Below are 23,061 nucleotides of genomic sequence, written 5' to 3'. Positions count from 1 at the left end.
TCTGTGACAATAATACAAATATTATATTTAAAATAGGAAATGAATAACAAACATATTAGTCAAGAAAATCATGTGATTAAACATGATCGCATTTTTGCCTGACAAACAAAACCATGCTTATATTTTTTTACGACAGATGGAATATCTCTCTGTCAGCTTTGGACATATTTAATAATCTCTTAACAATCCCCTCGTTGTTTTCTTTACTTCTCTCGAATACAATACAATTGGTTGTTATGTGCTTTAGTCTCTTACCTGGGTAGGTATCTTGGCAACGAAACAGAACGGGTAATACAAGATGAGAAAGTGCACATAACGAAACGCCTGTTGATGACGTCACGTGGTACGTCATCGACCCGACACACGCTGCTTTTAGGTGTAGCTGGAAACACACAGGTTCTGATCGTCCAGTTGACGTTTGTGAGTTGAGGCTGCGAGGTGTGTGATATTGGGTGGCCTAGTTTCTTTTATTTTGGTTGCTTAACAGTTGTTGCACTTTCTTTTCTTCTTGTCTCCATTTATGAGACACGTGCTGCTGCTAAATGTAATATTTAGGTATTCCAATTGCGTGTCAGAGCTTGCTGAACTCTGTATGAGGACATCATTATTTATAAGGTAAAAAAAAAGAATATCAATGTTTATAAACAAACACTATATACACCTACATTTATTTTTATAATGTATTCGTTTCATAGCATGACAGTATGTTTTTCTCTTTCACATTTGTGTATTATGATGTTTCTGCACTTTTTTATTCTATAAAGCGTCGCTCAAAACATTCCCACGTTTTTTTAAAAGTAATGCCACTTCACACAGTGCGTCCTTTGAAATTCGATACAAACTGTTCTTTATATCCGGAAAAATTGACATGTAACTTTTTTGATATTTTTGGTCATCGAGATCGAGGCACATGATCCCGGGTTCGATTCTTGGTAGTGGTATTCCCTCGAATATAAAGACTAATAGTTGTTTGGATACTGTTTGAAAAAGCAGGTCCCGTTTTATATAGCCTGTGCTGAAAATTATGTTCTCAACTGATATCAACCAACTAATATCTATTGTATCTGTCCGGCAATAAATTGAGCATTTGCTGATGATAGTATATCAGACTACAGTTATCACTACCAATATTGGCAAATCTAGGCCGAGGGGCCTAGGCCTCCAGTTTTTTGAGTGACAAAATAATTAAAGCTATTATTTATACAATTTTGAAACTTTATGGTAAGCATTGACTTTTCTTCTTTATTGGAAAATTATTGAAACATTCGATACAGTTTCAGTTTTCTTGTTATGCAATGTATAAAACAGTACTTGAGGTCCAGAATGTCAACGTCCAATCCATCGATAGAGTGTTTGGAAACTTCTGCACGAGCTATGCAAAACTGTAAACTCATAATAATACATTTACCATTGTCTGAGCTCTGGTTGCCCACCCCCTGGTTTTTAACTTCTAGATCCGCCACTGCTCACCACTAAACTATTAGCGATACTCGCATATGATTTAGTTGTGAGTACAGGTACTATACGTAATACTAAACTCATTTTGACTAATTTCAAAATAATCTTTTCAAAGCAACAAGTAGGGCTCAAACATTTTCAGACTAAAACACCGGAGCACCCTATAAATATTAACACTAAAAATCAGGACAGTCTATGAAATTTACACTATAGTCATAGAGTTTTGCATTTCCTTTTTTGTGAAATATCAGAATTACAGTAATTAAATAGTGTGTCAGCATTCACCAACAATGAGTGACATAGATTGGGATATTCTTATTAATTGAGTATCAATGACTACGAAAATTGGTATTTTTAAAGCATCGCACAAATAATATTAACTTATACTTTTAAAACAAAACCTGGGATATTTGAAGTTTTGAACAATTTTATTTTCAGGGTAGGGGGAGGGCAGATGATGTAAATCCGACACTGTCCAGGCTAAACCAGTCCCATCTCTGGTAGTCCTTAGTACGGTACAGACACACATTTTCTTACAGTATTTAATTGTGCTACAGAACATTTTTAAATGCTGAAATAATTCCCCAGTAAATATGTATGTGAAATGATTACAGTCACAAGAAAGGAAACTGTATATCTCTTCTACTTTTCGTCTTGTCAGTGTCTTCAGATCTGACTATTAACTTTCCCATGATTTCCGATATCATACTAAAATTCCAATTAAAGTTAATCTTCATTTCAAACTTACCTGACTTTTATTACTTCATCTTCGCTTTTTAATTATGACATTTCAATTTTATTGCATTCTTGATAAACCTGGAGTAACCATAAATGTTAGTTTTTAATCATAAAGATTTAGGTAAAAGAATTCTGGGTATAACATAAAGTCTTTGGTTGAACTTCAAATGTTGTTCTTAAATTATCAACAAAAGAACTTATAGAAAGTTATTATACCCTTTTGCCAGCATACATTGTATTGATGGACAGAGTATTGTTAGTATGCTATTAGTAGAGCAATATAAAGCATAGTTATCTTTCAAATATACCTAATTTTGGATGATATATTCAATGAACCTGATTGAGTCATCTCAATCCCATCTTTCATACTGTTTCCTATATTTCAAAGGTGTGTTCCCGTCCTACCTAATGACCCTCCAGCACTTTGTAGCACATTTCCGATCTTACTTTTAGACAGAACAGAAATTCCTGTTGCGCTTAATCTCAGGAAGAGAGATTTAGATTTCAGAGAAATTTAATAGCCATTATTTTTTCTGCAATTTTAGCTGCTTTCAGGAACCTTTGAGTTTCGTATATCCTTTCAGTGTCCCTGAAATTGAAGTGGCAATCATGGATCATTATTAGTTTAGTATGAGTATATTGACGTGTTCTCTACTGACTCTTTTCAACTTCATCTACATTTGTTCGCTGTATACAAAGCTGTAATACTTGAGCGTAATTGTAGTTTCCTGTTTAAAATACGAAAACATTTAACAAAATTTATGAAAGTAAATCAAAAATATAAGTAAGGCGATATATCTCTATACTTAGGTATGTAGAAAAAGTACGTTACACGTAGAAATACAATTTAATTATTTTTTATAATTTTAAGTACTCCATATTACCTGAAATGTTCCCTGTCCTCATCGGAGGTGATTTTGTTATCCAACAGCATTATTTACATTTAATGTTAGTCAGAAACGAAACACTTTGAGCTCTACGTCATGTAAACACACACAAATTAAGAAAAATGTTAATAGTTAAGAAGTAAGATATAAATGTAGTGAAATAACATAAATAAAATAACGAAAACTTTAAACGGTAGTGTTAACCGTGCTACAATGAAACGTTAAATGATATTCTATATTTATTTTATCCAATTTGTGGATAGTACACAGCGTTACTGAAGTTTCTACATTAGAAATACGTTTTACTAGAAATACAAATCACAGAAGAAAGCAACGTTTATTTTAAAATAATAACTGCAACAGCTTCGCCAACTAACTGAACATACTGCCATCAGACACTGTAAACACAAGAGAGAGTTGTATTTAAATATAACAGGATACCAGAAAATATCATGTTATACCGGCATTTAGATGCATGTATCCTGTTATAAATTGATATTTATATTTAGATGCCACGCTCTCTCTTGTTTTAACAGTGACTTATGAAGCCAATATGTTTAGTTAGTTGGCGAAACTGTTGCACAGTTATTATTGTAAAATAGATATTCCTTTGATCAGTGTTACGTATTTCTAGTTCACGTTATGTAAGATAGGAAAGCTGATATGAACTAGTTAGGTATAGAATTACAGTACCTGCTGTATTTTATAGTTTCATTAATAAAATGTATTCAATTTGGAAGAAATTGAAAGAAAGAAATTTCACTTAGTTTCCTTCGTTTACAAATTTTTTTTCAAGACTACGTATTGAAATGATTTTTTTTTTTTTTAGTTTGACGTCCACGATTATGCACTGTGGGCTAAAGAAGATAGATGATTAACGAAAGTGACTGATGGAGAAATAATTTGTTGTTCTCTCTCATCGGGAATCTAATTCGGGACCACGTGCACCATTGACACGCGTGCTAGCCACTAGACCAGCACAGAAGGTTGGCAGTAGATATAGAAGAAAGATAATGGATTTCTGGATTCCCAAAGGAGTACAACATATACTGAATATAATTACCTATCTTTTCCTTTTCAACTATCCCATACGGTGTATACTAAGCATAGTTATGTTTTTATAGATTTTTTCCTGACAACTCTAAATAAGAACAAAATATTTTTCATATAATGCAGTAATTTGTAACAGTAATTCTTAAGAGATTCTGAGATCCGAGACATTTGGGAGGGAATCTGATCCTTGTAGTTCCAAGTGTGCAATGTAACTAATCAGTAATATTGAGGACATACATTGTTTAATTGTCTCCGCGGAAATGTTGATGAACTCTCTTCCAGATGGAAATTTAATACAAAATAAAAATAGGATAATCTGTATTTTTTTAAAAAAAGACTTTTCATATTCAGACAGTTTAGTCAATAATTCTATGTACGCAAAAAAGTTGAAATGTTAAGAATAATAGTAACTTAATTATATAAGTTAGAAGAAAGAAACTTAACAGGTTACATTGCATATCACATAATCAATCAAGTACGAACATTCTTTTATTGTATGCTAATCTACCTATCTCTGTGAGCTTCCTAAACAGCAATTAGACCTATTAGTATAAGCTAAAAACCAATTCAGTTGCGTGAAGTTCGAGTGTTATAATATATGGTATTTTACTATCGGAAATACATGCTCTCTAATGGTAAAATAATAGCAAAAATTGGTTGAGTAACTTAAGATATTACCTAGAATAACCTTGTGTATATTACATAAAAATAAGTGGCTTAACTTCTAAAACAAATCGATAAACCTTTCTCGTATTAACTACTCAAGTTTAAAATCTTCTTCACTGATTCCCGATTCAATAACTGACTGACTGACTGAACGGAAGGTCTTCCTCCTTGAGAGTGGATACTACTGTATTACGGTGTCTTTAGACATTGTGTTCCACCTGTTAGTGGAGAAACCGCAGATCAACTGAGGAGTCAAGAAAAATGGGATGAAGGAGGCTTGGTCCAAAGCTACATCGGTGACACGTAATGTAGGAATGTCAGCGGTCAATCAGTTTGGGTGGTAGTCGTGTTACCTGCAATTTTGAGGAAAAGAAGAGGACGAAAGTTTTTCAGAGGTTTTCTCTGATAGAGTACCAGGAGAAACGACAGTGTGTATTTATTTCTTGTTCGTAATTTGTTCGTAGAGTTCTTCTTAGTGGGGAGAGAACGAATATGTAATGGGCGGATGTTTACGTTCTCTTCTTCATTGTGGGATTATATCTACTCTTTTGGTATGTGTTCTTCATTCTGTAGTGTATGTGCGAGTGGGGTAGTGCTTTTGTATCCTATCTGATAGCATTTTAATAAATATATTATGCCCGTGTATCTCTTCGTTCAAGCAGGTTGTTAGAGTAATTTTCGGGGAAAAAAAGAGATGGTTTTGATTTTGCACCTGTACCTGCTGTTAAGGCGGATTGTTTCTTATTTCCTAAGTGCTAGTTTTGCCTGCTTGTGTAACGGTTACTTTGGTACTTGCAAGACCTCCACTCTGGTGTAATGCATAGCAGAACATTTATGTTTTGGCTAGCTTGTTTATGTTACTAGTGCTATAGATTTGGTGCCCTATAAGAAAATGGATCCAATCGTAGTTTTTATAGATATGTTTTTGTTTCTTATTGACAGTGGAGCTCTTTACAGTGTGCTTTTGTTCTTGGTATGATCTGTTTGGGTATATATTTTGTTGCTTTTCACAAAAATCTGTCGAACTAATTCTCTTACAGCTAACTCATAATCAATTCTATTACCACTAACAGAAATTCTATCATCACTACGTAGCCTTTCTTCTATTAATGTATATTGAATAAAGTTAGAGAAGTTTAACACCGCTATCAAGCTTCTTTCCCAATTACACTTTCTTTTATCATTTCTTTTCTTAGTCTAGTTTTTAACAATTTGGTTCAAATGTGGATTTATAGTGAGTGTTTGATCCTTCTATTGTATTCCAACCCTTCAAAATGTTTCGGTTCTCTCTGGAAAATGTCTTTTTCTAAGGCATTAAATATTATACATACAGTATATAGTTATTTTTCTTTGTCAATGAATCTTTCATAGATCACTCTAAATATACTAATGGAGTCTCTTTTTCACTTGTCACCCTAAGAGTATCTCTCATACCTTGTGCTCATTTAGACCCTCACTAGTCTTCCTTAATTTTCTAATTTGTTCTAGTACATAGTCTGTTAATTGACATATTTGGAGGACAAATTACACTTTTTGTGATATTAGTTTTATTATTTTGCACTCCTCGCATTGTTTTTCATTTTTTCTCTTTATGGTCTTTACAAAACCTCTGGCCATTTTCCCCGTTTCATCGTATTCTATGCCCAGGCTTTCTTCCACAAAATTTTGACGGAATTAACTCAAACTATGAGAGAGCTGCACTGGCCTACTATTTGCTCAAGAATGTGCCCTGCATAAGAATACCTATAAGTTATTTTAACTTAGCTCCGGGATGAGGGGGAGCAGTTGATCAGTAGCAGAAGTTATCAAATCCCACCGAAATATGTATGGAAGCAACACTGTTCATAACAGTGTTCAATTCAGGCATGTTCAAGGGGACTGAGTACCCCCTAGAATATATCTATAATTACACATGCATTGAAATATTTGTTTTATGTTTATTTTTAGGAAATAAAAGTCTTAAAAGCAAAGATTTTTTTTTAAAAAAAAAGAAAATTAGTTTCTTCTCTTCACCAAACCTAATTGTTCTAATTAACAAACCGCTTTCTCGTATAAAGTCGAAGTTAAATAAGAACCTGGAAATTAGATACAGACGCACACAAACGCTTTACAACGTTACTTAGGGAAAAGGCAATATGTTGGTTATTGCAACCAATCAGTCAGTAACAAGTCGCTAGTTTTGTTGCGACAGATTCCTGCTGCTCTATTGCAATCTAGAACAGAGCCCCATCTCAAATTTTTATTGCCCCTCCTAGTACAAAAGTCTGAATTCAACAATGGTTCATAGCATATACACAGCAGTTCTTCCCCTTCTTTCTTCTCCAAATCTCTGAATAACTCAAAAGTATATTATTAATTAAAGTTACTCTCCTACTCTTTGTTTCGGTGTTCATGTCCGTCCTTCATTATCCTAATACTTTTTTTCTTCCTTTACTTAGTATTGTCATCTGGAGTACTCGATATGTTCCTGTCATATGTTTCCTCGATAGTTTTGTTCAGAGGCGGCGTTAGGTGTGCGCGGGGCCTAGTGCCAATAATGACCTCGAGGGGCCAGAGTACATGGTAAAAATCGCCGAGTGCCAACATATTACCTCTAAACCAGGGGCGGATCCAGGGGGCCATCGCCCCTCCCCTAGAAGAGGAAACTTTCTTATTTTATATATAAATAAAACCCATTCCAGAGTTTGGAGCTCTTAAAAGTAGCTTTAAGTAGCAGTATTGCAACCTACCGCCCCCCAGAAGTCCTTTCTGGATCCGCCCCTGTTCTAAACATGATCAGAACGCGTCCCCCAAGCGCGGGGCTTGGGGCCAATTCCCCATTGGCCACCCCCAAACTCTGCTCCGATTCTATATACCTAATGCTTATTCCTTCTTTTTTTAACTTCACATTTTTACCTTTCTTCTTTTGACATATTACCACCTATTTAATTTTCCTATACATTTTATTGTATCTCTCTCTCTCTCTCTCTCTCTCTCTCTCTCTCCATGTCTCTTTCTCTCCCTCTTCACATTTATTTCTATAATATAGTTACGCGCCCTTATATCTTTATTTTTTTAACTTATTATTAAGCTGCTTGTGCATCTTCTATGTTTATCCTGTATCCATGTCGTTGTTTCCTTCATTTTCCTAGACTTTATTTCGCTAATTCAAAGTTTGTTAGTTTTTATCTGATCTGATACTATACGATTTGTACTGCAGTTTATTTTACTGAAAAGGCTGAACTTATAGAGCTTGCTGATTCCTATATCTATTTCTTCTGAATTGAAACATTTCTCTTCAAATTCCCAAATGAATCAATTTTCTATTTTCTTATTTTCCGGCGTTTCAACGAATTTCTTTGACCAAATATCATTTTCAAATGAACTACTACTTTGATCAATTATTATTTGGATGTTCAACAGATGGTAATTCTTATTCTCTTGAAAATAATATTTGTGTTCTATGACTTAAAGTTGATTTTCATACTCCTTGCAATTCACTGGTTGATTCATTGTATTTTTCTCATCTAAGTTTGATTGAGTGTAATGATTTTATCGCTATTGTTTGAAGTTTACTTATCGACAGTTGAACATGTTTCGTTGTTTCTTAATTTCTCTTTACAAATTTAATGAATAACGTCGCATATACCAAACCCATCCTCATCTCTATAGATAATACTTTCCTCGCAATACATGCTTTCCCATAACATCTCCCATGACATGTGGCACTTCCGATAATTGGACACACCATCAATATTCCCGAGAAGCTTTCTGCTTACACCTATACTATAAGCGCAACCTGTATCCATCCACAATAATATTCTCCACATAGTAAAAACTTCACTCTGGCCATAGAGACGGCATAACCGTCTGCGGCCCGCCCATCGTCTGATGGGAATGAAAGACTTGTGAAAAAAAAAAAGTTTGTGTGTTAATAAAGATATAAACAGACTTCATAAGTTGTCACTGTAACCCCAGTCGTTATATCTACTGTAGCCATTCATTGCTCATAAGTTCATGAATGCATTACTTTGTTTTCTAACTAACAGGGTTCCAACTGTCTACACTCGCTCTGGGTAGCCCTAGAACAGAAGATTAACACCATCGTCGCAACTGACATTATACATAATGTGTTCTGTTACTTGCACTTCATTTCATCATATACTGTATATTACATACCATGTTCAAGTCACTTTCTTCTGTACGCCTAACCAGATAAACAACAAATGAATAAATAAATACTGGTACCTATGTCCCAATGATACTTGCAATAAATGAATGCTCATGGCTCCAGAGAAGGTGTTATCTTCTGTTGCCCCACATTTTCGGAAGGGAATCAATAAGTTGAGTTTCATTTAACGTCCCTTTCAGCAGTGAGGCTAATGAGACGGGACGTGCTGATTAACGTGGAATTCGAACCACATGAGCTCCCGCCGAGTATCGAACCTGAGTTTCCCACGCCAAAGGCGCGTACGCTAACTCAGGATGGGAAAGAAATTGCACTTAAAAACGTTTGTGTGAGGGAATATTAGTTTTATATGAAATCAACACTTTTAGTCAAACTGATCACCACGTTTTGAATTTTAGAGAATAATTGAAACGCATTGAAGGTTATCGAAAATGTATAAAGTAAGCAAGGCAATACCTACAAAGTGCTATTATATAAACTTTAACTGATAATTGTTCTCAAGATCATGCGTTTACGCATCGATTGTGTCATATACTGCGCACCCAAATTTCTGATATATAAGAAGGGTTGGAAAATTATTGGTTCACTTGCGGGCTGTAGATGCCATATTCCTTACTTTTTACAGTTTTGATATTCTTAATTGTCTGTAACTTATTCACGAAAATTTACAAAAAGCTAGGAATGCGCTTAGCGAAGGGTAATTAATAGATAACTTATAAACAATTAAAACAGTTAATATATTGGAAATTATATTCGTCAACATAGCCGCTCAACATTAAAATGCGCTCGTATAAGATCGGAACAGGCATCTGCATTTGAAAATATCAACAGATTGCCCTAGTGCAGTGATGGATTAACTTCTTTTTGGAAGAGGTTACAAGGAAAAGAAGAAGACCTTCAATGCCGGCCAAAGTAATTTATTAAAAACAATAATCGTACGTACATTTTACGGATTCTCGTAATCCTAAACCGTGAATAGGAATGTGATGAATGTGACTGAATGTGTTCCTAAAAGTTTCTCATAATTTGGTTCAAACTGAGATACACTGAAATTAAATTCATGAGTTCAATTCATGTCGCGGCCCGGATACAGTATAACCTTTTAGGGACCGCATCAGGATTGCAGGCTGTAGTTCCCCTATTACTGCTTTAGTGGATGACGCTTCTGAACAGAGTTCCCAACCTCAGAGAACAAAATTATAGATTTTCGTCTTTAAAATTATCCTATATTGCAAAAAAATTTTCGTATATGCGTTAGTACACAATATTTCCAACAATATGTTGAACAACAACAATATTTTCAACACCATGTAAACGTAATTGGATGTAAAGAATGGAGTGTTGTCTGTTTTGTAATTATTTAATGCACATCTACAATTTATTTGCACATTCAAAGACTGAAAGAAAAGTGTGCGTTCTAAAATTATCGTATATTCGCCTATTACCGCAAGAGGATTATCGTATAAAGCATTAAGGCTTAACATATCGTATGTTACGAGAAATTATCGCATAAAGTTGGCAGGCCTGCTTCTGAATGGTCTATTTTCCAAGTGACCTGATACTAGTAACAAAATGTTTTACTGCCAAGTGAACTTTGTGATGGACAAACACCATGTGCGTGGGTTTTCTCGGAGTCCTCCATTTTCTCCCACTTTCTTCATTCCACCATTTCATTCATTTCTCATCATCACCATCTCTTTTAGCCTAACCGGCACAACCGTTTGACATAAAGCTCAAAGATTTCATTTCACTTTTTAAAAATGTTTTACTCTAATACTGTTTATAGTATTTCTTATTCTAGCTTCCTCCTAGCTATTAGGATACCCGGATTCAATCTCCGATGGAACCTCATGCGGTTCAGATCATCCTACGTTCACCTCTGCCGTGTCGTGACAAAACGCTGTAACTTTGGCGGAGAAGTTTTGCGAAAATGAGTCGTAAAGTTTTCATTCGGAAATGTGATCTGTATCGTGTAGAACCAGTGTAACTAGACAATAATGGTCAACCAATCAATTTTCACCAAATTTAATCACACAACATGCATTTACGTAACATTACATGTAACCACGTGTTTCCAAAGCCTAGATACACTTGTTCTACACGATAAAGATCACATTTTCGAATGAAAACTTTACGGCTCATTTTCGCAAAATTTCTCCGCCAAAGTTACAGCGTTTTGTCACGACACGGCAGACCTGTAGATCCAAATTTCGTCTCGCTTCGATGATAAAAAAGGAGCGTTCTAAACAAGCTGAACACTTTTTTAATCTAGACTACAGACTCGTCTATGTTGGATATAAATTTCTTAGAACAAAATTCATTTTAAAGTATAACCAAATTATAACGAGCAGTATTGAATATTGCATGATTGTATACCTTTTGTCTAAAAGTCCTTTTGTAGAAAGATGTTTTAAAAAGAAAACGTTTTCCAAGTTACTTTTCAGGACATTTTATAGTCGGAAGCAATATATATACCTCCATCCCTAATCATCTCCAGATATCTGCATATTAATTTCAACAGAATAAGCTATAAGGGAAATATGATAAATAATTTGAAGTATTCAGGTTTAGCGTGATATTATCACTTGATTGTAATTCAAATTGACTTAAATTTAAAGAGTTCCTATCATATTCTTTGGAAACTCAAGTGTTAAATTCCTTCGGTGCTCATGAACCTGTGTTTAATCTTCAATTAATCTTGCGGTCCCGTGTAGTGTTCAAAGTCATTAACGGTTATCGCTTTAGGTACGAACGGTCATGGGTTCGATTCCCGGTGTAACAGCCTTTTCAGGCCAGCCATCCTAAGTGAGTTTTTTATTAGGAGGGAAATGCTAAGATGGTTCCTAATATAAGGTATTCTTCCTTTCTTCCTTCGTCACTTCCTTGGATAGTGTGATTGCCGAGGAAGGCCATCTCTCATACGTGACGGGATAAAATGCCCAGAGATACCACAATACCACAATACCAGAAATACAAGTCCAAATATAATGGATCTAGGATCTTGTCATTTATACAGACAGACGAGCTTACTCTAATGTTTAGAAATACATGTAGTCATATCTCAAAATGGAGTGCGTGTCTGTTAGCACTTTGTGTGTGTCCGTTAGGAGTATGTGTCGCCGTTAGAACAACACTACTGTTGTGAAAAATTAGTTTTTGGCAATTTTTCCGAAAAACTTAACATGAGAATTTACACTTTAAACATTTCATGTTTTTCAGCTTGATGTAATCTACCGACTGATATACCTACCTAGATATCATCTTTGGACAATACTACAGTTATACAAAAGAAATGTGGTATAAATTTTTAAAGTATTAATCATAATTTTGTTCTATATCTTCGTTATCATACTCTGTACAGGCATTTTGCTAGTATTACAATAAAAACCTTGATTATTGTATACTTCAGTAGCGGTTTCATCTCAATAGGCCGTGTAGCTATTGTACAGGATCAATTTTTAAAATTACAAAAAAAAGTTTTTCTTGAAGAAAATGCATAAGTCACTCACATAATTTTGATCGGCTCTGTAACATATATAATTTGATATATGTCTCATCTTTGGGCATTCTTTTATTACATGCTAATAACACAGTTTTGTACAGTTTTACCTTCGTTTTCTTAATTATTGACAGCTTAATTTAGAAAAAAACAAGCACGTTTCAGTTCACAGACTTAGTTTAACTCTTTTCCCATTTTAATTGCAAATGTCCTTCTTTAGTATTAAATCTACATTAGCTATGCGTATACAGCTTAGCGTCAAATCCGAACAATATAACGTATTTTCCTGTATCTTAAAACTGTACCTTGTATTTTTTTTTAATTCTGCAACGCAACAAAATATGTTAATTAAATAGCTGACTTCTGTATCAATGTTCTAATTAAACAAATGGCTTTCTGCAAAGCAGTCAACTGTTACATGTTCTAGATCAATGAGTTTTTAAATGTCCCTAGAGAAAATCGAAGACCTAATTAAATGGTATAATTATCTGTTAGTTTCCTGTAGGCGCATATTATTGAGAGAATGCTATTCATTCTGTATAGGAAGGAAACTGTTGGCAGCATTTGCCTTTCTGTTGCTATGTAGCTACAGAAATTGTTTCTCAACTTTTATTATCAATTATGTAATGAAATTATCTTCCTTAATTACATAGTTGACTTTTCTATAATGATTTTAAAATATCCTCTTAATTAAAAGTTTAATGTAGGCAGTGATGTAATGCAGTGTATTTTTAGAGTATACGGCGTCTTCAGCTAACATCCTCTAGTGTATACTCATCTTAAATTTACGAAAGAACGAACGTATATGGGCCGAAAGTGTAACGCATACCCACCAAAACTTTTAGCATTATATCACTGTAGGGTGGAAACAATTTCACAAAACACTAGAAATACTGTGTGTTTGCTGCTTGCTGAACATGGTTTCGCAGACAGAAATGTGACATTTCTTTACGACTCTGATATTATACACAAGGAATTTCAATATCCTAGAGGTGAAACTAAGTATTGCAAAAATACTGGAAATTCACATTGAGCATGACAAGAGATTTTGCAGTTTCCTCAATTCACCATATTGTTTCGAATATTCACTCAGGAGGTTGTTCTCAAATATTTTCAGCCTACGTTCTTCCCTCAAAATAAGCGATCATGTTTTGCAGCTATACAGGACAACAGACATGATTATCGTTTTATATATTTTAATCTTCAAATTCCTTGACAAGCTTCGCGACGACAAATAAAATAAAATCAAGAATAACACCAATTCCCTGCTTTTAGTCGACATTTAATTTATTCGTGAATATTGTTTAGGTCTGTTAATATTGATCCTAGATATTTAAAAGTGCCCGCTTTATCAGAAGTATTTTTCGATATTTTAATGACTTCATAATTTTCAATATTACAATCTTCCATATTACAATTCATTTGAGTATTATTTTTATTTAATCTGTAGGTAACAAATAGTGAAAACATGCAAAAATGAAATGTATTTACGTTTTGATTTTTCAAGACAGGCTATTAAAATGTTACGTTTTGTTAATCATTTGCTCTAGGAAAAGCCCTTGGATTATACATAATCAAAAATATTATTAGCATCTTAGAAATTCAAAATAGTAAATGGAGTATCTAATACACTAGCACATCTACTTCGTTACAAAATATGGCCCACTTACTTAGATGTTGAGATTAGAGATATACGATTTGGTATTTCGACTTTTCATTTAAAGTAAAAAACTTTTCTTGATGTTTCTTGACATTCTTTTGGCGTTTTTATGATATTTACCCTGCAAAGGAAGAAAAATGGCTGAAGAAGATAAAAGTTTGAAAGGGTTGTGTAACAGCCAAGGTGGGTAATGTTACCATTACCGTCCCTTCCCAGAAAAACTAAATCTTTGAAAATCAGGAAAGAAAGTTTTATGTTCCCTTCCCTCTACTCAAACAAGTAGCCCCTCTGAGAAGAGTTTCCCGGCCAGGTATGTGGTTCACAACGCCGCTTAGCTCACGTAAAAATGTAGGCTACTGAAAAAGAATGGTATGCTATGCTCAATAAATAATAATACGTCTTCAAAGGTTGCAGGAACATAATACCACTACTTGATAAACAACACCAAAAAGAATTCAGATAACATTAACAAATTTTATTTTTAATAAAACAAAAATATACGTAATGTTGAATAAACAACGAATTTGTGAAGTTCAAAAAAGTTTTGTCTGATCTTGAAAAATATTTTCAACCACTAGTAGATTTAAATAAGTTTGATTCTTGCAAAAACCATAAGAAATTTATAATTACTAAAAAATTCATCAGACACATGTTATATGAAGTAAAATTCCAAGATGGCTCCTGCCTTACCACAAGTCATATTCAACGTATATCATATTTGAAATATAATTATTTATATCACAGAAATTCAATAACAATATTTCAACTGATGGTTCAATTCGAATATTTAACAAATTTCTATCTACATATTTTTTATATACTCACGGAAAACTCAGAATATGATTTTGAATTCACAAATAAATTATACTACACACAATATTAAATATGGTATTACACATACCTCGCGAAGAGAACAAGTGATGGGCCCAATCACTTATTTTCAAGGTTCCTTGATCGGAAGGATAAACAACCAATCAAATTCAAATATAGCAATTACATGACATATTGACAAAAGACTCCAACCATAATACCAGATCACTTAAATTAAGAAAACACCAAGCTCTATATCCCAATAAATATACTGTAGTGCAGTACAGGGAGGAAAAAGGAAGGTGAATAGGTTACCGGAAAAAAAAATCTCTAGAAGGAAACAGCGCTGTTTCTAATTTTAAATTGGATCCCTTTTGCATTCATTTTACTCTATAATACCAATAAATACGCAAAAGTAAAGATCACTACGGCACAGTTGTATTTTAAAATAAGATGGCCATACGTCGAAACTCCTTAAGGTTAGAGTCATGAAATTCGGTTTTAAGCTTTTCATTTGAAACTATGGAAGAGATGTTTCAGAATATTTTAATATTTGCCCTACACGAGAAGAGAAACTGCGGGAATTAGAAAAGGGTAGTGGTTGCAATTGTTACAATAGAATGGCAACATTTCGAAATCCTTAAAAATTAGAGACATATTAGGGATATGAAACTTGGTATATAACCTCCTTATTGAATAAAAGTGGGCATATCCCAAAGCGTTTCCGGAAGTTCCTCTTTTAACGAGAGAAAGAAGACCATTTCTTTTCTTAATCAATATATAAAAATGTCTTCAAGGTTGTCAGTCTGATCATCAGGGAAAGCGTATAAACCATTTGAAATAAATTTGTGAACATTTATCACTTGGGCAATGGGGTTTTATCATTTCACTTCGATTTAAGTGCGCATTCTAATTGAAAATGAGTTTTAAATTTTTCGCAAACCATGTCATAAACGTATTTTTGCCGTGCGAAGAACTGAAGAAAAGATTGAAATGAGGTACAAAGCTGTATGCCGAGCAAAATTGGTTACCTAGGGCCGAAGTCCCAGCTGTAGAAGTATACTACCTGTCTTGGGTGTATAATTGTGTGTAATATAGTTGGATATTTGCCTACTTGGAGAAATGAAATTTTCCAAATTCACGGGACGTGTGAATATGCCTCAAACAATACATGAATACCACTTAACAAGGTGATTTCTTAATTACTACGTATTGTTAAGAGATACCACTCTGAACTTCTTTTAAAAAAAGTAATGATAATTATAGTATTCAATACAACAAATAAAGTATTTTTATCTTTATTATTTATACTTATATAAGGTTTTACTTATTTTCTTCAACTATATTTTAAGTTGCATTTTTGAATTTGTATATTTTTGGCACTCAGTTTGAAACCACAATTAATTCACGTTTCTTCAAACATAATAATCCAAACTTGTTTATGGCGATATCGGTTGGACGCTATAACTGTTCAAAAACTCAAAATATGTTTATGTCATCTGAAACATTCTGCAGGAAATCCTACTTGCACTGTAAAAAATCAATGTGTTATTTCAACGACATGCCTGTGTGTTAACACAATTGTGTTAAAATTTATATTTCCACAACACAAGTGGTTAGAACAACCTCACTCTCCATTTAGAGTTGTGTGTCAAATGCCGTAGTTAAAATGATACACAGCCTGTATGTTAAATTTACACAAGTGTAAAATTCGATGTTGTTTTCTGCATGATTGCCTAATATGTTAGCCATCTAATTATAAAAGCTTATGTATTGAAGCTACAGTCAAACACAGTAGAAAAAATACTTAAACAAATCCAAGTATTCCCAAAATTTCAACGTGCAAACCGCACGATGTGTTCTCAATTGTTTTACGTAATGTTTCTGAAGAAATATGACAACAGCGAGAAACAACACCGTATTACTGTGCCACTTCTACACTGCACTAGAGCTCACTAGTTCACACCGAGAACTATGTTTCAAAAATGGCGAAAAATCAATAGAAACACGATTAAGAGGTAAACATACTGCAAGGATATAGGTAAGAGTTTCCTATCATTTTTGAACAAGTTGTTGGTGAAGGTTGTGTTCAAACCATCAAGAAATACTTCATAATAAGTGTTGGGGAGGACGACAAAAAGGTTTATGAAAATTTTCTAAATGACGTGTTCTGTAGTTTACTATTCTCATTTTAAAAGTAGAATCTTCGGTAATCCTAAGCATGCACACCACAAGCTTTTCCAACACAGAAAAATTGTTCCATCAACACCGCAAACGGAGTTATTTCAACACCGAAATAGGTGTCGTAGTAACACAGAACTAGAGTCGAACTAACACCAAAAACGGTGTTAATTTGGTGGTCTGACTTTGAATTTGAACACAGGAAGTGTTGAATTAACACCAAAACGGTGTAACTTATATGGCTTTGACATTCAATTATGACACAGATTTTGTGTTAAAGTAATAAGCCAGTGATGTTGAAATAACACAAGGACTGTGTTATATTAATACTTGACATGGCGTAATATTTAAAAAAAATAATTAACACACTACACACTGTGTTAGTTTCTTCGTATTGGTGCAACACCGCCACAAGTAACACTCAACACTTTACCCCAAACTACCGATCCTGATGTGGTGTCGAATGAACACCGACAATACTAACACAGATCCAAATCTAACATTGCTCAACACCAGTTGTGTTAAAAACGTAACACCGCCTGTGTTAAACGGTAACACCGCGGCGTCTGTGATGAATTAACATCGAATAGTGGTAGTCATGCTGGAAGCACTGCTCTGTATTAAAATTGAGTTGAATTAACACAACCATTTTTTACTGTGTGGTAATGTGTACGGTCTTCTTTGCATATTCTATATTTTGACTTTATTAATCTTGATAGTGACACCATATCGTCACATGAGAACCAGATGAACGTAACTCCATTTGCATAGGCTTACAGGCGAGAGAACAAAAAGAATATTTTCTTAGAAAAATGTGTTTTTAATAAGATGGCAATTGAGCTATATTACAACAGATGATCTACAAGGAGAACAGATAACGTTACGTTCCATTTACACGAAGTGGGGCTTTCAAAATTATGTCCAAACATTATGAAAACGAAAACAGCATTTTTGGAGTTAGGTTTCTCTGGTTCTCATGCGACGATATGATAGTTTGCACATTGCTACCATCTATGGTTTCTGCATTCCATTCGGTTTCTGCTCTTTCTATGAAAAGCAAAATTTCGAACATCTTTATAGTTGAATTATTGAGTTTCTTAGTGTTATAGGGTAGAAAACTAAATATAAATTAAAAGTTACAACACTCTTTAGAAAAATATTGAACATTTACCAAACTTAATTAACTTAATCATTATTTCTGTTAGCTAAACAGAGTACACAATGGAACACTCTGGATAGCTAACGGAGAAGATTGAACCCACTCTTGAACCTGAATCGATAGAAAAAATCAGCTCGCTATTTCTTATTGCTTTTGCTCTACGTAAATCAGTATTGAAACCAGAAATAGTAATAAATTTGGACCACTTTCGGTTTTGGTAGACAGTTGTGGGTTTTGATGATGCCCCCAGAAAGCAGAAAGGTGTTAAGCGTCAAAATGCAAATTTCCGAGGAGATGAATAAAAACGAACACTAATTAATTCTGAGTCTTTCTTTCTTCTAGAATTCAGTTTTCACTGCAAACCTTTCATATTGTCTCCTACCACTTGTCTCCTTTCTGCACATTAAACATGAAATGGGTAGTCAGGATATGCACTTATTTGGAAATCAAGGAAAATAGCCCTTAGCACCTTTCTGCTTTCTGGTGGCGATATGTGCTCTTGACACCTTCAATTAATAGAGTATGTAGTACCATTTTTGTTATATGGCGATAAATGTTGAAGCTTTGCGACAGTGTACATGCTTCTTACTGACTTGTATTTGTGTGCTCTAGTTATAAAACAAGACAAGATTGTAAAAGATAAAACCGATTATTTTTGCCAGGAAATCTTCTGTACATCCATAACAAACATAAAATAAAACATATGCTCTCGTACACAGAGTTTTTGTGTTTACTTGGCGAATATCATTTCTTTATTTTTATCAAGCATTTCTTTCTCATATCTTGATTATTCGCAGAATGAAACACTAATGCTCGTGGGAAATCACTGACAAAACATGTTCGTCACATGATGCAGCATCAGTTACATCGTTAATAGAGTACCGTAAGCTACGGTTTAGCCGAGGTAGTAATTCATCATATTTGCTTTCGTAAACAAACGCTGAGATAGAAATGCTTTTTGCAAACAACAGATAGTGTGCCAAATTATCATCATCATCATAGGTATTCTGGCATTATTGGCAGGTCACTTGGTGCAGCTGAAAAGCTTCCATGCTCCACGGTCTTCCGCTAACCTCTTCGTCTTCACGTCCCATTTTTCTGTTTTGATATCGTCCATTAACTGTAGTCTCCTTCGTCCCATCCCTCTCTTTCCTGCCACTATACCCTCCAGCACGTCCCTCATGATAGTTTCTTCTTAGCCAACGTACCAACCAGTTTCTCCTCTTATTCTAAATAATATCTAAAATTGTTTTCTCTTCTCCACAATTTTAATACCCTCTCATTCGTTTTCCGCTCGAACCAGGTAATTCTCTTCATTATTTTCTACACCCACATTTTGAAAGCCTCCAACCTTTCTCATTGCTTTATCGCAATGTCCATGTTTGTGCCCCCATTCAGTACAATACTCTGCACGAAGCATTTTATTGTATAACACTTTACGTACTTTGAAATATTTTATTTTGATTAATTCAATTTTTGCTGTGTAATTTGATCTCAGCAGATAGAACTTAACTTTCGGTAATGATGGAGCTGCAATATAATAATATGACTAAAATGAAGTCTTTGTCAACTTTAACACAAATAGAACAAATTGACAACTTTAAGCACAAATCTTAGGAATAGTTGAGAAAATGTCCCTCTAATGTCACACTTTTGATAGGTGTTAGAAAGTGTTTTCCGGTAATAAAGATGTTATAAAATAGACGTTCCCAAGCTACGCCATATCACGAGCCCTTTTATCATGTATTGTTTGTCTGCAACCCGCATAACTCATTTCTGGTTTGTTATAAATTCTTACATTATATTACTTATCTCTTATAACCCTTAGGAATTGGAATAAGAGTTTGACAGTAAGTCTGGAAATAAAAATATGTTTATCAAAATAAGAAAAAAATAAACCTGTTTGCAGCTACTGGATTCTAATTACGTTTGTCTTTCTCAACTCTCTTCGAGACCACAACGAATTTCTCTCGAGATCCCCAGGTTAAGAAACACCTCTAGAGGACATCCTGAAGCCATTATTGTAACAATACGTAACCGTAGTTTTACGAATGTATGGAGTTTTAAAGTACCGTTAAATCCACTATAGATTTACTTAACACCAAAATAACTCTATTTTGTGTACTAGTTTGTGGTTCCTAAACCTATTTACCGTTAAGAAATAGAAATTTCAATCGCACTAACCAAATATTTAATATTAGAGAAAAACTCTTACGATATAATTAACTTTTCTTATTAGTAGATTTTTTGTCCAATCTACTGTAAAATAAATATCCGTAAAATTAACTATAAAAGTGTCTCGCCTATTATTTATTTTTTTCAGAATATTGGGAAAGAAATGGAAAAGAATCTTCAAAATAATTTCCACCCTTGCATAGATTTTAGTAGTAAATTGAAGACAATAAAAATAAAGTCATTAAATAAAAAAAGTGTCAAAATTTAGAAGGGAGGTCTCATAGTACGTTAAAAGTACTATCAAATGAATTAATAAAACTTAATAAGGCATTCTTTTTCTATAGAGTAGAAATTTAACTCCCCATTTATCCTCATATAAAGACACTCAAATGTCAGCACAATAAGGAAGGATTAGATACATCTTTCTCTCTTAATAAATTTTATGACTAGTAAATGTATTAATTATAAAATTACCGTATTGTTTCGTGTTACAATATAATGTACAAAAAATCAGAACAAGTAACGTAAAGTGTAATAAGGATCATTAAAACAATTTGCTTATTTTTTTAAAAATATATATATATATATTTAGTAAGTTATTTATTTATTGAATTTGTTTGTCAACAGTTCCAAATGAACCTATGAGACTGGTTTATAGTTGAAACAATGAACAAAGATACGTACGGAAATTTGCATCGACTTTTGAATTCAAGTTATAAATTAACGAGACACTTGACTCATGAGACTGAAGTGCAGGGTACCAGAAATGGAGTGGGTAAGTGGATCGATGGATCAGTGGGTCAAGTTTTCTGAGTGGGTCAGTGGGTCGTGGGTCAACTGTACGTGACCCACCACCCACCATGACCCACTCCGACTCACCGACTCTGACTTATCGACCCCACTCTGCTCACTATATTGTACACAGCATCTACTGAGCACTGGTGAGTATGTGTACGTTTTACTTTCAAGGCCTTATCATTTGTTTCTGTTTACTTACCTGACAAGGGACGTATGTGAACCATGACAGCTACATATTTATGAAAATTGGTATTCTGACTAATTGTGGATCGCTAATCATCGTGGTGATAGTCACTCGGTGCGGAAATGCCTTGTTTACCCGCTACGTATAATACATATGCCAGTGACTGTGTGAGGCTGTGGCGAGTTATACCCGAAAAACGCCAGAAAAAGGCAGAAAATTAAAAATATATGCAGATAAGCTGATGCCTATGAGAGCGAGACGCGTGACTAAGAACACGGCAGTAGTATCACACAAATAGTGTTGTTGCCAAATTTATAGTTTTTCAGATAGAACATACCATTTTATGGCATTAAAACAATTAGCATAAAACGAGAAAGAAAATAAGCAAAAGGTGGGCTATGATTTTTGCCAAACAAGGGAGATATGGAGCTGTAAAGTTGAAATTATGGGATCCGTCCAGAGAAATGAACAATGTCTAAGAAGAAAAAGACTACAGAAGACTACAGTAGTACAGTAAACCACAGCATACACATTATGCAGTGACTAACGAGCTTGATCCAGGATTCGGCCAAAATGGGCACATGGTATAGTTGCCGTAGAAAGTAGTAGTTCCATGAGACATTTGAACAACAAGTCTTCCTGTAGCGCAGCAACTCCAATGGCGTTTCTGTGAAATCGATATCTCGAACCGTTCCCGAGAGCTATAAAAGGAACTGTGTTGGGGTTGCAACACTGTATAAAATCATGTATATCTTCCAAACCACAGAAACGAAGTGTAGCACCTGAAAAGAGTACAGAAAAGCTGTGGCACGAAATGTAACAAATCTATGACAAGAAAATACGTTACAATCGACTCGCAAAGGTTAATGAACTGTGATAGATGTCAGTCGAGAATATAGGAAACGTATTGTTACCATGTAAGACAACGATGAAGATAAAACACACTACATTCAGGTTACCAGTAATATACAGGTGCAAAGTATTTTAATATAATACACCAATACGTTCATCAGAAAAGCCAGAGATAGTATGGCAAAAATATGCACATTTCTCGACCTAGCCGCACACTCGACATGACGTATCAAGCCCGTTAGTCACTGGATGTTGTGTATGCTATGGTTTTACTCCCTACTGTACAATTGGCCCTTCTGCAGTCTTGTTGTTGTTATATATTTTTACGTTTCATTGTACGGACCCCATAATTTCTCAACTTCAAAGCCGCATATCTCCCTTATTTGGCAACATTGATAACTCAGTTTTTGCTTATTTTCTTTCACGTTCTTTGCCAATTACTGTCATAAAATTATTATGTTCTATCTAAAAAGGTATAAGTTTGTATTGGGATGGCGACACTGTTTATGTGACACTACTGCCGTGTTTCTGGTCACGTGTCCCCCTCCGGTAGGTATCAGGTTACCAACATACATTTTTCTTTTTCTGCGTTTTTGGGGTATAACTCGGCACAACTTCTCTCGGTCACTGCTTGGTATACATATTATACGTAACGGATAAACAAGGCATTTCCGCACCTAGTGAATATCACTACGATAATTAGCGATCCACGATTAGTCAGGGTACCAATTTTCATAAATATGTAGCTGTCACGTTTCGCATACGTCCCTTGT

The 23,061-nt window shown here is 34.4% G+C and overlaps 1 protein-coding gene across 2 annotated transcripts in view; it reads left to right on the top strand.

Annotated features, from left to right (window-relative positions):
- Positions 1-432: 432 nt before the first annotated feature.
- The window catches only part of SK (small conductance calcium-activated potassium channel), a 1,328,561-nt gene continuing 1,305,932 nt past the window's right edge, over positions 433-23,061 (top strand). For both annotated transcript variants that reach the window (XM_081734014.1, XM_081734013.1), the window contains exon 1: positions 433-615. The gene's annotated coding sequence lies outside the window, so the exon portion shown is untranslated. The remainder of the gene's footprint in view (positions 616-23,061) is intronic.

The sequence above is a fragment of the Thermobia domestica genome, chromosome 12 (genome assembly GCF_964235325.1).
Source record: "Thermobia domestica chromosome 12, izTheDome1.hap1.1, whole genome shotgun sequence".
NCBI classification, from domain to species: Eukaryota; Metazoa; Arthropoda; class Insecta; order Zygentoma; family Lepismatidae; genus Thermobia; species Thermobia domestica.
This window is presented reverse-complemented; position numbering and strand designations above follow the sequence as displayed.